Here is a 14,089-nt window from a genome sequence, read left to right as displayed (position 1 = left end):
ATAAGATCAGCATCAACTCACCATCAGTACGACCAAGAATATGTTTTTCGCGACGCGGATCCTGTGTTCTGCCTTACAAACAGGACAACGGAGTGGATCCTATGCAGCGACCCAAAAAAACGACTCCGAAAGAGAGGGAAACGAGGCGGTCTTCTGGTCAGACTCCGGAGACGGGCACAGCGCGCACCACTCCCTAGCATTCTTCTTGCCAATGTCCAGTCTCTTGACAACAAGGTTGATGAAATCCGAGCAAGGGTAGCATTCCAGAGGGACATCAGAGACTGTAACGTTCTTTGCTTCACGGAAACGTGGCTTACTGGAGAGACGCTATCCGAAGCGGTGCAGCCAACAGGTTTCTCCACGCATCGCGCAGACAGGAAAAAACATCTTTCTGGTAAAAAGAGGGGCGGGGGCGTATGCCTTATGACTAACGTGACATGGTGCGATGAAAGAAACATACAGGAACTCAAATCCTTCTGTTCACCTGATTTAGAATTCCTCACAATCAAATGTAGACCGCATTATCTACCAAGAGAATTCTCTTCGATTATAATCACAGCCGTATATATCCCCCCCCAAGCAGACACATCGATGGCTCTGAACGAACTTTATTTAACTCTCTGCAAACTGGAAACAATTTATCCGGAGGCTGCATTCATTGTAGCTGGGGCTAAGGCTAATCTGAAAACAAGACTCCCCAAATTTTATCAGCATATCGATTGCGCAACCAGGGGAGGAAAGACCTTGGACCATTGTTACTCTAACTTCCGCGACGCATATAAGGCCCTGCCCCGCCCCCCTTTCGGAAAAGCTGACCACGACTCCATTTTGTTGATCCCTGCCTACAGACAGAAACTAAAACAAGAGGCTCCCACGCTGAGGTCTGTCCAACGCTGGTCCGACCAAGCTGACTCCACACCAAGACTGCTTCCATCACGTGGACTGGGAGATGTTTCGTATTGCGTCAGATAACAACATTGACGAATACGCTGATTCGGTGTGCGAGTTCATTAGAACGTGCGTTGAAGATGTCGTTCCCATAGCAACGATTAAAACATTCCCTAACCAGAAACCGTGGATTGATGGCAGCATTCGTGTGAAACTGAAAGCGCGAACCACTGCTTTTAATCAGGGCAAGGTGTCTGGTAACATGACCGAATACAAACAGTGCAGCTATTCCCTCCGCAAGGCTATCAAATAAGCTAAGCGCCAGTACAGAGACAAAGTAGAATCTCAATTCAACGGCTCACACACAAGAGGCATGTGGCAGGGTCTACAGTCAATCACGGACTACAGGAAGAAACCCAGCCCAGTCACGGACCAGGATGTCTTGCTCCCAGGCAGACTAAATAACTTTTTTGCCCGCTTTGAGGACAATACAGTGCCACTGACACGGCCTGCAACGAAAACATGCGGTCTCCCCTTCACTGCAGCCGAGGTGAGTAAGACATTTAAACGTGTTAACCCTCGCAAGGCTGCAGGCCCAGATGGCATCCCCAGCCGCGCCCTCAGAGCATGCGCAGACCAGCTGGCCGGTGTGTTTACGGACATATTCAATCAATCCCTATACCAGTCTGCTGTTCCCACATGCTTCAAGAGGGCCACCATTGTTCCTGTTCCCAAGAAAGCTAAGGTAACTGAGCTAAATGACTACCGCCCCGTAGCACTCACATCCGTCATCATGAAGTGCTTTGAGAGACTAGTCAAGGACCATATCACCTCCACCCTACCTGACACCCTAGACCCACTCCAATTTGCTTACCGCCCAAATAGGTCCACAGACGATGCAATCTCAACCACACTGCACACTGCCCTAACCCATCTGGACAAGAGGAATACCTATGTGAGAATGCTGTTCATCGACTACAGCTCGGCATTCAACACCATAGTACCCTCCAAGCTCGTCATCAAGCTCGAGACACTGGGTCTCGACCCCGCCCTGTGCAACTGGGTACTGGACTTCCTGACGGGCCGCCCCCAGGTGGTGAGGGTAGGCAACAACATCTCCTCCCCGCTGATCCTCAACACTGGGGCCCCACAAGGTTGCGTTCTGAGCCCTCTCCTGTACTCCCTGTTCACCCACGACTGCGTGGCCACGCACGCCTCCAACTCAATCATCAAGTTTGCGGACGACACAACAGTGGTAGGCTTGATTACCAACAACGATGAGACGGCCTACAGGGAGGAGGTGAGGGCCCTCGGAGTGTGGTGTCAGGAAAACAACCTCACACTCAACGTCAACAAAACTAAGGAGATGATTGTGGACTTCAGGAAACAGCAGAGGGAACACCCCCCTATCCACATCGATGGAACAGTAGTGGAGAGGGTAGCAAGTTTTAAGTTCCTCGGCATACACATCACAGACAAACTGAATTGGTCCACTCACACAGACAGCATCGTGAAGAAGGCGCAGCAGCGCCTCTTCAACCTCAGGAGGCTGAAGAAATTCGGCTTGTCACCAAAAGCACTCACAAACTTCTACAGATGCACAATCGAGAGCATCCTGGCGGGCTGTATCACCGCCTGGTATGGCAACTGCACCGCCCTCAACCGTAAGGCTCTCCAGAGGGTAGTGAGGTCTGCACAACGCATCACCGGGGGCAAACTACCTGCCCTCCAGGACTCCTACACCACCCGATGTCACAGGAAGGCCATAAAGATCATCAAGGACATCAACCACCCGAGCCACTGCCTGTTCACCCCGCTATCATCCAGAAGGCGAGGTCAGTACAGGTGCATCAAAGCTGGGACCGAGAGACTGAAAAACAGCTTCTATCTCAAGGCCATCAGACTGTTAAACAGCCACCACTAACACTGAGTGGCTGCTGCCAACACACTGACACTGACTCAACTCCAGCCACTTTAATAATGGGAATTGATGGGAAATGATGTAAATATATCACTAGCCACTTTAAACAATGCTACCTTATATAAATGTTACTTACCCTACATTATTCATCTCATATGCATACGTATATACTGTACTCTATATCATCGACGGTATCCTTATGTAATACATGTATCACTAGCCACTTTATACTATACTATGCCACTTTGTTTACATACTCATCTCATTTGTACATACTGTACCCGATACCATCTACTGTATCTTGCCTATGCTGCTCTGTACCATCACTCATTCATATATCCTTATGTACATATTCTTTATCCCCTTACACTGTGTACAAGACAGTAGTTTTGGAATTGTTAGTTAGATTACTTGTTATTACTGCATTGTCGGAACTAGAAGCACAAGCATTTCGCTACACTCGCATTAACATCTGCTAACCATGTGTATGTGACAAATAAAATTTGATTTGACCTCTCTTCCCACCTTCTCTTTCTTCCTCCATTTTTATAATGGACACCAGATGTGCATTGAAGTACAGATTGAACTTATATTTATAATATAATTAAACAACTATAATATTTATAATGCATGCATTATGCACGGTCTTTGTAAGTTTTGTAATGTTGTTTCTAGTTTCACTTTGTAATTAAAGATGTGGAACTCAATTCACGCTGCGCCTTGGTCCAATCATTTTCAAGAGCGTGACAGAATATCCCACCAGCAAAGGACCAAGCAGCGTGAAAATTAGGTAAGGAAGTTTTGGACTTGAGAGGACAGTCACCAAGGAACATGGAATGACAGGAACATGGAAGGACAGCGACGACGCCGGGGACCACGGCCACAGAAACCCACATTTTTTTGTGGGGGAGCACATGGAGCTGGCAGTCGAGCAGCGGAGAGTGCCAGAGCCTGTTTGGGAGTCGGAGGAGGAATTTGATGAAAGATTCCAGAGAGAGGTGGTAGCGATGAGAATGATGCCGTACAGGGGTGCTGAAGAGCGTGACACCAGTCCGGTGCCATCTGCACCGGTTTCACGCATCTGGCCCCCAGTGCGTCTCCCCAGTCCGGTACGTCCTGTGCATCCTCCCCGCACTCTCCCTGAAGTGCGTGTCACCAGTCCGTTGCCACCTGTGGCCGCTCCACGCATCAGGCCTCCAGTGCGCCTCCCCAGTCCGGTACGTCCTGTGCCTCCTCCCCGCACTCTCCCTGAAGTGCGTGTCACCAGTCCGGTACCACCTGTACCGGCTCCACGCACTAGGCCTAGAGTGCGCATTCACAGTCCAGAGCTTCCAGCGACTGTTCACAGTCCAGAGCTTCCGGCGACGGTCAACGGTCCAGAATCTCCAGCGATGGTCAACGGTCCGGAACCTCCAGCACTGGTCAACGGTCCGGAACCTCCAGCGACGGTCAACGGTCCGGAACCTCCAGCGACGGTCAACGGTCCGGAACCTCCAGCGACGGTCAACGGTCCGGAGCTTCCAGGCTAGACGTCCAGTCCTGTTCCAGGGCTGGAGTCTTCCTCTGCGCTGATGTCCAGTCCAGGCATGGCGTCCAGTCCCGCTTCATGGCAGGAGCCTTCTTCTGCACCGGTGCCCAGTCCAGGCACGGCGTCCAGTCCCGCATCATGGCAGGAGTCTTCGTCTGCGTTGGGGCCCAGTCCGGGCACGGCGTCCAGTCCCGCTCCAAGGCCGGAGCCTTCCTCTGTGTCGGGGCCCAGTCCGGGTGCAGCGTCCAACCCAGCTCCATGGCCGGGGTCCTCCTCTGCGCCGATGCCCAGTCGGTGCACGGCGTCCTACCTCATGGCTAGACCCGTGGTCTGGGAGGGGGCAAAGACCCGCACCGGAGCTGCCACTGACACTAGTCACACTACCCTCCCCATTTGGTTTCAGGTTTTGCGGCCGGAGTCCTTGACCATAGAGAGACCTCGGTTCTCTATGGTGTTTAGAGCATGACTGGGGGGGTTATCTAGTTCATAGATTTCTAGGTTGGTGGTTTGTGTGGTTCCCAATTAGAGGCAGCTGGTAATCGATGCCTCTAATTGGGCATCGTATTTAGGTAAGCTTTTTCCCCACCTGCATTTGTGGGATATTGTTTGTGTTAGTGTGTTTGAGAACTACGTCGTAACGGTCTTTGTAAGTTTTGTAATTTTGTTTCTAGTTTCACTTTGTAATTAAAGATGTGGAGCTCAATTCACACTGCGCCTTGGTCCGATCATTTTCAAGAATGTGACAGAAGATTAACAACGCCTACGCACTGTGCTTTCACTGGCTGGCCCTAGGCTGAAGCATCTGCATTTTGGAGCTGCCTTATTCAAAGAAAGAGACCAAGTTTGTATTGTATATTTATTTATTTATTTTTACATTATGTGCTATACTGATATGTGACACAAATTAATGCCAGAATCTTGCGCGACCTCCAGAGGTTGAGATGCGATCATTTTGCAAGTTTACATAACAGTGTTGTTTCTCAAGCATCGATACTGTCACGTTCTGACCTTAGTTCCTTTTTTATGTCTCTAATTTGGTTTGGTCAGGGCGTGAGTTGGGGTGGGCATTCTATGTTTTTCAGTCTGTTTTGTTCTGTGTGTTGTATTTCTATGTGTTTGGCCCGGTATGGTTCCCAATCAGAGGCAGCTGCCAATCGTTGTCTCTGATTGAAAACCATACTTAGGTAGCCTGTTCCCACCTGGTGTTTGTGGGTAGTTGTTTTCTGTGTCTGTGTTTCGCCATACAGAACTGTTTCGATTTTCATTGTTTCACTTTGGTTATTTTGTATTCAGTCTTCAGTTATATTTCATTAAAATGGACACTTACCACGCTGCGTTTTGGTCCGATCTTTCATACTCCTCATCAGATGAAGAAGATCGTTACAGATACCTCTCGAAAATGTCCCTTTGCTATTGTCAATGTGAAAATGGTCAGTCTGAGAGAACTGGAACTGTGCTCTCTCTGGGTCTGAATAGGTCATGTTCTCCCTTTGGGAATGTATTGTGGCACAGACTCACCCCCGGAATGTTCTGACTAAAATTGAAACAGAGCTCCAGAGACAGTTGAGAGTATGTCTCCATTCTAAGGTTCTTAGGTTCCTTGTTAAATATAGGGGATGAATAAGTTACGTAGATCATCTCTAGAGACATAGCGAGGGAGAGAGAGTGGATTTAGATATATGAACAGGTGGACAGCTTTGAGACCATAACACTTATAGCAAGAAAGTGCATACTGTACATGCACGCACGCAAGCAAGCACACACACGGGCATGCACAAACACACACATACACCCTCTCAAACAGCTACATCACAAACTGCCACACACAACACGGTGGCTTAGAATTGACATGCCAGTCAAAAAACAAAGACACGAAGAGAGCATAGATCAAGGATTCTTGATAACCACTAATTCATTCATCAATTAATTTCTAGTGTTAAATAACACGAATATGTGAGAACAATATTGTTTGTGAACAAATGTTTCATTTTGTCATTATAATGAGGTTGGTAGCAACATGTGAAAATCTGTTGCAGCTCAAGCCAAATACAAATCCCACAATGCAATGCGCTCTCTATGAGCTGATTGGCTAGCTTTGGAGAATAGTAGTGAATAAATCACAACTATGAAATAACACATATGGAATCATGTAGTAACCAAGAAAAGTGTTAAACAAATCAAAATATGTTTTATATTTGAGATTCTTCAAAGCAGCCACCCTTTGTCTGGATGACAGCTGTGTACACTCTTGACATTCTCTCAACCAGCTTAATGAGGTAGTCACCTGGAATGCATTTCAATTAACAGGTGTGCCTTAAAAATTAATTTGTGGAATTTCTTTCCTTCTTAATGTGTTTGAGCCAATCAGTTGTGTTGTGGCAAGGTATGGGGGGTATACGGATGAAATCCCTATTTGGTAAAAGACCAAGTCCAAATTATAGCAAGAACAGCTCAAATAAGCAAAGAGAAATGAAAGTCCATCATTACTTTAAGACATGAAGATCAGTCAATCCAGAAAATATCAATAACTTTGAATGTTTCTTCAATTGCAGTCAAAAACCATCAAGCACTATAATGAACCTGGTGCTCATGAGGACCACCACAGGACAGGGAGACCCAGAGTTACCTCTGCTGCAGATGATACGTTCATTAGAGTTACCAGCCTCAGAAACTGCAGCCCAAATAAATGCTTCACATAATTCAAGTAACAGACACATCTCAACATCAACTGTTCAGAGGAGACTGCATGAATAAGGCCTTCACGGACTAATTGTGGCAAAGAAACCATTACTAAAGGACACCAATAATAAGAAGAGTCTTGCTTGGGCCAAGAAACATGATCAATGGACATTAGACCGGTGGATATCTGTAATTTGGTCTGATGAGTCCAAATTTGAGATTTTTGGTTCCAACCGCCATGTCTTTGTGAGACGCAGAGTTGATGAGCAAATGATCTCCGCATGTGTGGTTCCCACTGTGAAGCATGGAGGAGGAGGTGTGATGGTGTGGGGGTGCTTTGCTGTTGACACTGTATGATTTATTTAGAATTCAAGGCACACTTAACCAGTATGGCTACCACAGCATTCTGCATTGATACGCCATCCCATCTGGTTTGCACTTAGTGGGACTATCAGTTGTTTTTCAACAGGACCCAAAACACACCTCCAGACTGTGTAAGGTCTATTTGACCAAGAAGGAGAGTGATGGAGTGCTGCATTAGATGACCTGGCCTCCACAATCACCCGACCTCAACCCAATTGTGATGGTCTAGGATGAGTTGGACCGCAGTGTGAAGGAAAAAGCAGCCAACAAATGCTCAGAATATGTGGGAACTCCTTCAAGACTGTTGGAAAAGCATTCCAGGTGAAGCTAGTTGAGAGAATGCTAAGAGTGTGCAAAGCTGTGATCAAGGCAAAGGGTGACTACTTCGAAGAATTTAAAATCTAATATATATCCTAATCTATTTAATACTTTCTTGGTTACTACATGATTCCATATGTGTTATTTCATAGTTTTGATGTCTTCACTGTTGTTCTACAATGTCGAAAATAGTAAAAATAATGAAAAACTCTTGAATGAGTAGGTGTGTCCAAACTTTTGACTGGTGCTGTATATGATAGAGGTTTTCGTGATCTAAAAGTCATATCCCTATTACCCTCCAGTACAGAGAGTGGCTTTATCGCGATGCGACGTCATACCCGGACGGATTTCTGCCTGCTTGAACGGCAATAGCTCAGAATCTTACGAAAACATGACACTGGGAATCGATACAGCATCCCTCAGAGATGCACAAAAACAATATAACATTCAAAATGGGTGAACCTTTAAACACACAGGTACAGGGAGGTAGGGAACACAGCCAGCTGACAAAGCATCTCCCTCTGGATATACAGATCTACAAACTGGGTCACAGATAAACAGAGTGGCAATACAAAGTCATGTCATTAGGAACTCCAACCCAGTCTATATTGTACTACACTGATCACAACACTTCAAAACAATACATAGCAGCTTGGGGCATAGAGGTATCAGTGTTATTGTTCTACTATGTAACTGTAATGACGTAAGAATGCACTGTACAACAAAAACAAAGTTATCTGTTGTGTCACATTATACTGTAATTACCTAAAACAAAAAATATGTACTGGGTGGGCCATATTGAGAAGAAGTTACTGTCTCCTGAGTGGCGCAGCGGTCTAAGGCACTGCATCTCAGTGCTAGAGGCGTCACTACAAACACCCTGGTTCGAATCCAGGCTGTATCACAACCGGCCGTGATTGGGAGTCCCATCGGGCGCCGCACAATTTGCCCAGCTTTGTACTTAACTGACTTGCCTAGTTAAATAAAGGTTACACTATTGGGGCAGCTGCTACAGACACAATCGCTCAAACAACAGTACAGGGGTATTTGCTGTATATGTAAAGCACCTATCAGCCTATTCAGGCAGGTAAGAGCTATTAGTGGCTAATTAGAAAATAAATAGTTATGCATATGTTATATAGCCCAGGGGGAAGAGAGGATAAATAAGGTGCCAGTTACCTATTCAGAACAGAATGATCCCCTACTCTAAGAGACTAGCTAACATTAGTGTCGTGGATTAAATGAACTGAATAGCATAAGGTAGTTGTCTTCAGTCTCATGCATGTCTCTGCAGTTTTATGACCCTGACTCACCCTCACCTATTGTGTTCAGCATAACAGGTACTGTGAGTAAGTGCTGCCCATCCCTTCGGAGCACGATAGAGGGACAACACCTCTATAGGTCTCACACACATGCGTGCACGTGCAGAAACACGCACACGCACACACACCCTGACTCCTGTCTGCCTGACGGAACCTATCCCTTCACCATCTCAATATGAAAAGGGCAGGATGAGTGGGCACATGTTGGACAGGGGCCATTATACCAACCATCCTCCCCGGTCTCTCTCTTTCTACTCTGCTCCCACTCTCATCCCTCCTTTCTCTCTCTTGTATCCCATTTCTCTCTGTTTATCCATGTGGAAGAGAGGGATGTTTACAAGACTATCTCATCAGACTCTGCATTGGATCTCTACAGGGAAATGACCTATGTTCACACTCTCTCTCTCTCTCCTACCCCCCCCCCCCCCCCCCCCCCCTCAGACACAGAAATAGAAAGTATTGAGAGCATATATCCTGGTTGATAGTGATTACACACGGCCATAAGAATCTGAACCAGAATCTGAATGCTGGATGAACAGGGATCAGCATGCCTCCTGCGCGCTTTCATGTACCGAGAGGTAACAAAGAAGTAGTACTTCAATATTTCATATTAAACTTTTACCAACCCCATTCCCTCTCTCCTTTCCTCACTGCCTCCTTCCCTCTTTCAGTCTCTATAACTTGGAGAGGGTCTCAAACTCCATGCACAGTGCAGCATACATATAATAATGAAGGTGGGGGAGTGGAGTGAAAGTGGAGTGGACGAGGAGTGGAACCCATACAGCATGTGGATAAAGGACATAGCCTTGCTATTGAAGGGAAGATAATAGAGCAGGGATGCTCTGTGAGTCAGAACTCGTACAATAGCCAATAAGAGAGACGTAAGGCACAATGCAGTGCTGTGGAAAAACCAAGGCCTAAAACTTGTTGAGTTGTGAGAGATGGGAGCAGGGAGGGAGAGAGCTAACTAATGTGTTTCTGCTTGGGCAAACACGTTATTTATTTCTCATTGTGTGTGGCCATAGGGCCGTAAATAGACGTATAATTACCCGCATAACCATCAGGTGGGGTTGATGGAGAAAGCACTACCATTAGAGGAACAGGGGAGCGTCTAGAGGAGGGGAGAGAGGGATGGGGGAGGAGAGGAGGGGGAGGGGGGGGGGGGTCGTTCATAATCAGCCATGGGTGTTTTGAAGAGATTTTCGCTTAATACGGAAATGTCTGCCATCTCTGCCAATTTACTGCTGAGCGAAAGAGCGAAGGAACGAAAGAAAGCAGGATAAAAATGAAGGGAGAGGTAGAACGTATGGTGAGGAAATTGCACGGGGCAAGAAAGAATGAACCACAGTGAGGAAGTGTATGAGGTAGAGGACGAGAATGATAACCGAGCGAACCTAATCATCTCCATTAGTCAATAACTAATAAACGTTTTCTCATCCAGTCCAGAGAGCACGCCACCAGTTCATCAATCAGCGGCCCTGGGGGAGGGTACTAACACGCTTGACCTTACAGGGTTTACTGTGGGGTCCCATGGGACAACGAGGGGTCACTCTGAACTCATACATCATGCATGGGTCATGTTGGGCAGAGGGGAAAGGTTAGTCATTAAGCAGATGGTCTTATCCAGAGTGACTTACATGAGCAATTAGGGTTAAGTTCTTTGCTCAAGTGCACATCGGGACATTTTTCACTTAGTTGGCTCAGGGAACCAGCAACCTCAGGGAACCAGCAACCTTTCTGGCCCACCACTCTTAACCGTTGGGCTACCTACTGCAGAGAGGTACTGATACATGTGAGGGGTGAGACCTTTCTTCTTCCATCTTCCCTCTCCCTTTGTCTTTTTTTGATGGGGTCTATCTATCCACCTTTCCACACATCCCGCTCTCTCGATCTTCCCTCTTTCCAGCCTATCTATCTCCCCCTCTCTCTGTATGATTAATGACCATCTGCCGCCATGGTAACAGGTCACAGTGTCAAAGAGCACATCTGACCACCACTGGCTGAGCAGCGTGTGTGTGCACGTACTTGCATGTCTGTGCTAATAACACATAATTACACTTAAATTGCATTAAATGAATGTATTTATAGCACAGAGTTTAATCTCTCTACGGAGTTTCAATCTCTGTTCCACGTTCATACGAGAAGAGAAGGATGCAGTTTTAACTCCTCTTAAAAACTCATACTGCTATATATAAAAAAAAGTAATATCTTGTGGCTAAAGACACTGACACTTTGGTCTTCATGTCTGTAATCGGAATCGCAAACGTGCACGCATGCATACTGTACATACGTCTCAGCTGCTGAGGGCTGGGTCTCTGAGAGGGATGGGCTAAAGAATGCACACAGAGGGACACGGATGCACACACACATCACCAATAGGCCGCAACAGTCAGCACGGGCTGATAAGCTCCTTCATGGTGGCAGCTATGCTATGCATCAGTGGCCCTTGATTGAGCGTCACATTAACATATTGCGTTAGGCACCGGAGGACATGTGGGAAACGGACTGGGAAAACCCATGGATGTACAGAGTTGCGTAGCTAAAGCAAAAGACTGATGCTGGAATTCAATCAGGGCAGACTGGGAGCAGGGGGATAGAAATGCGTTATGTAGAACAAACACGCCTCTCTTGACATGTAGAATTCGGAATCGTGGCAAAATCAGAATCACCGTTATTCAACAAGTACATTTAAACATGCTCAGAATTTGTCTTATATGGTGCTGCCAGTGATAAACAACATTTAGACACATAATACATACAGAGGAGTTTATACAAAGCTGACATATAGATATATATATACAAATAGGTAGAGTGAACATAATACACAGTGGATACAGTTCTCTTCATGACATGTCTACCTGCAACGTTCCACAACGTCTGCCTCCTGATCGTGCACCAGGTGTTAACACCATCCATCCAGGACACACATCTAGCTGTTGGGCAAACCAAACACACTTCTGAAGTGCAACGATTTGAATTCAAGTCTCATTTTGGCACAGGGTTTAGACTACAGCCACTGCCTGCGACAGAGTGAATGGGCATGGCCAGCTAAAGCAGTGGTATGGAGTTAGGCTCGCAAGGAGCTCATGCTGAACACAGGCAGTGGAAACGTGTCAGAAAACGTTTATCAGCCTTACAAGCGTTATTCTAAAATTGATTAAATATTTTTTTTCCCCCATCAATCTACACACAATACCCTATAATGATGAGTTTTCTGCAAATGTATTACAAATAAAAAACTGAAAAATACATTTACATAAGTATTCATATCCTTTACTGGTACATTTAGGAAGCAACTTTGGCAGCGATTACAGCGTCAAGTCTTCTTGGGTACGAAGCTACAAGCTTCACACACATGTATTTGGGGTGTTTCTTCCATTCTTCTCTGCAGATCCTCTCAAACTCTGTCAAGTTGGATGGGGAGCATTGCTGCACAGCTATTTTCAGGTCTCTCCAGAGATATTTGATCGGGTTCAAGTCTGAGCTCTGGCTGGGCCACTCAAGGACATTCAAATCAAATCAAATGGTATTTGTCACATGCCACGAATACAACAGGTGTAGACCTTGAAGTGAAATGCTTGCTTACAAGCCCTTAACCAACAATACAGTTTAAGAAAATACTTTGGGGTCGAAGCTGTTTAGAAGCCTCTTGCATCCTAGACTTGGCGCTCCGGTACTGCTTGCTGTGCGGTAGCAGAGAGAACAGAGGAAGGCTGTGGCCTTCCTCTGACACCGTCTGGTATAGAAGTCCTGGATGGCAGGAACCTTGACCCCGGTGATGTACTGGGCCGTACGCAATACCCTCTGTAATGCCTTGCAGTCGTGGGTCGAGCAGTTGCCATACCAGACACATCTCATACTGTAGGGATGGTGCCAGGTTTCCTCCAGACATGATGCTTGGCATTCAGGCCAAAGAGTTCAATATTGATTTCCTCAGACCAGAGAATGTTGTTTCTCATGGTCTGAGAGTCTTCAGCTGCATTTTGGTAAACTCCAAGAGGGCTGTCATGTGCCTTTTACTGAGGAGTGGCTTCCATCTGCCCACTCCACCATAAAGGCCTGAATTGTGGAGTGCTGCAGAGATGGTTGTACTTCTGGAAGGTTCTCCCATCTCCACAGAGGAACTCTGGATCTATGTCAGAGTGACTATTGGGTTCTTGGTCACCTCCCTGACCAAGGCCTTTCTCCCCCGATTGCTCAGTTTGGCCGGGCAGCCGCTCTAAGAAGAGTCTTGGTGGTTCCAAACTTCTTCCTTTGCCCTTTCCTCAGATCTTTGCATCTCTCTCTCTCTCTCCCTCTCCCTCTCTCTCTCTCTCTCTCTCTCTCTCTCTCTCTCTCTCTCTCTAATATAGCATTCCTCCAGCGGATACAAGGTCTAAGGCATATAACGTCTCCTGACACACACACGCACACACACACACAAACTGGTTACTGTTTTACAGGAGCTCGTTGCAGAGGTAGCCAATAGAGTGGTTGAGGGTATATGGCAGCAGGGGAGATGAGGAATGAAAGAAGGGATGAGAGGAGCAAGGGAGAGAAGACGTGGAGGAGGAGACTAGTGAGGGAGGGAAGAAAGGAAGGGTAGAGGAGAAGTGGAGGGAGGGAGGAAAGAGGAGCAGAGGGCAGAAAAGCAGCCAAGTGTTTAATTTGTTAAAAATAATAATTATATATAAATAATATATGTTTTTATTATAATTATAATTATTATATTATTATTATTATCCACCCCCCCTCCTCTTCGGAGGACACATATCTTTTTGTTTTTTTATACAGCTTTTCTGCTACGTATACACACATTTTATATATACATTTTGACATACATGGTACTTTTACATAAAGCAATCACATAACAGTAATACAATAACAATAATCCATAAACTCTTTAATCCCACCTCTCAGCCCATCCCACCTATCACCATAGACCACCCTCGTTTGGTTTCCATGTGCCATATATTTTTCAATTGTGCTGTGATGTTTTACATACATTTTGAACCTGTCTAATCATATAGTCGCTACAGATTGTGAGCTAAAGATCAAAACCTTTCCTACCAGTATTATTATATTATTTAT

The 14,089-nt window shown here is 46.1% G+C and overlaps 1 protein-coding gene across 3 annotated transcripts in view; it reads right to left on the bottom strand.

Annotated features, from left to right (window-relative positions):
* The window catches only part of LOC110526161 (LARGE xylosyl- and glucuronyltransferase 2), a 161,354-nt gene that overhangs the window by 59,451 nt on the left and 87,814 nt on the right, over positions 1–14,089 (bottom strand). The gene's annotated exons all lie outside the window — the stretch shown is intronic.

This window comes from Oncorhynchus mykiss, chromosome 6, assembly GCF_013265735.2.
Source record: "Oncorhynchus mykiss isolate Arlee chromosome 6, USDA_OmykA_1.1, whole genome shotgun sequence".
Lineage (NCBI taxonomy): Eukaryota > Metazoa > Chordata > Actinopteri > Salmoniformes > Salmonidae > Oncorhynchus > Oncorhynchus mykiss.
The sequence above is the reverse complement of the archived record's forward strand: the minus strand, read 5'-3'. Positions and strand labels throughout refer to the sequence as shown.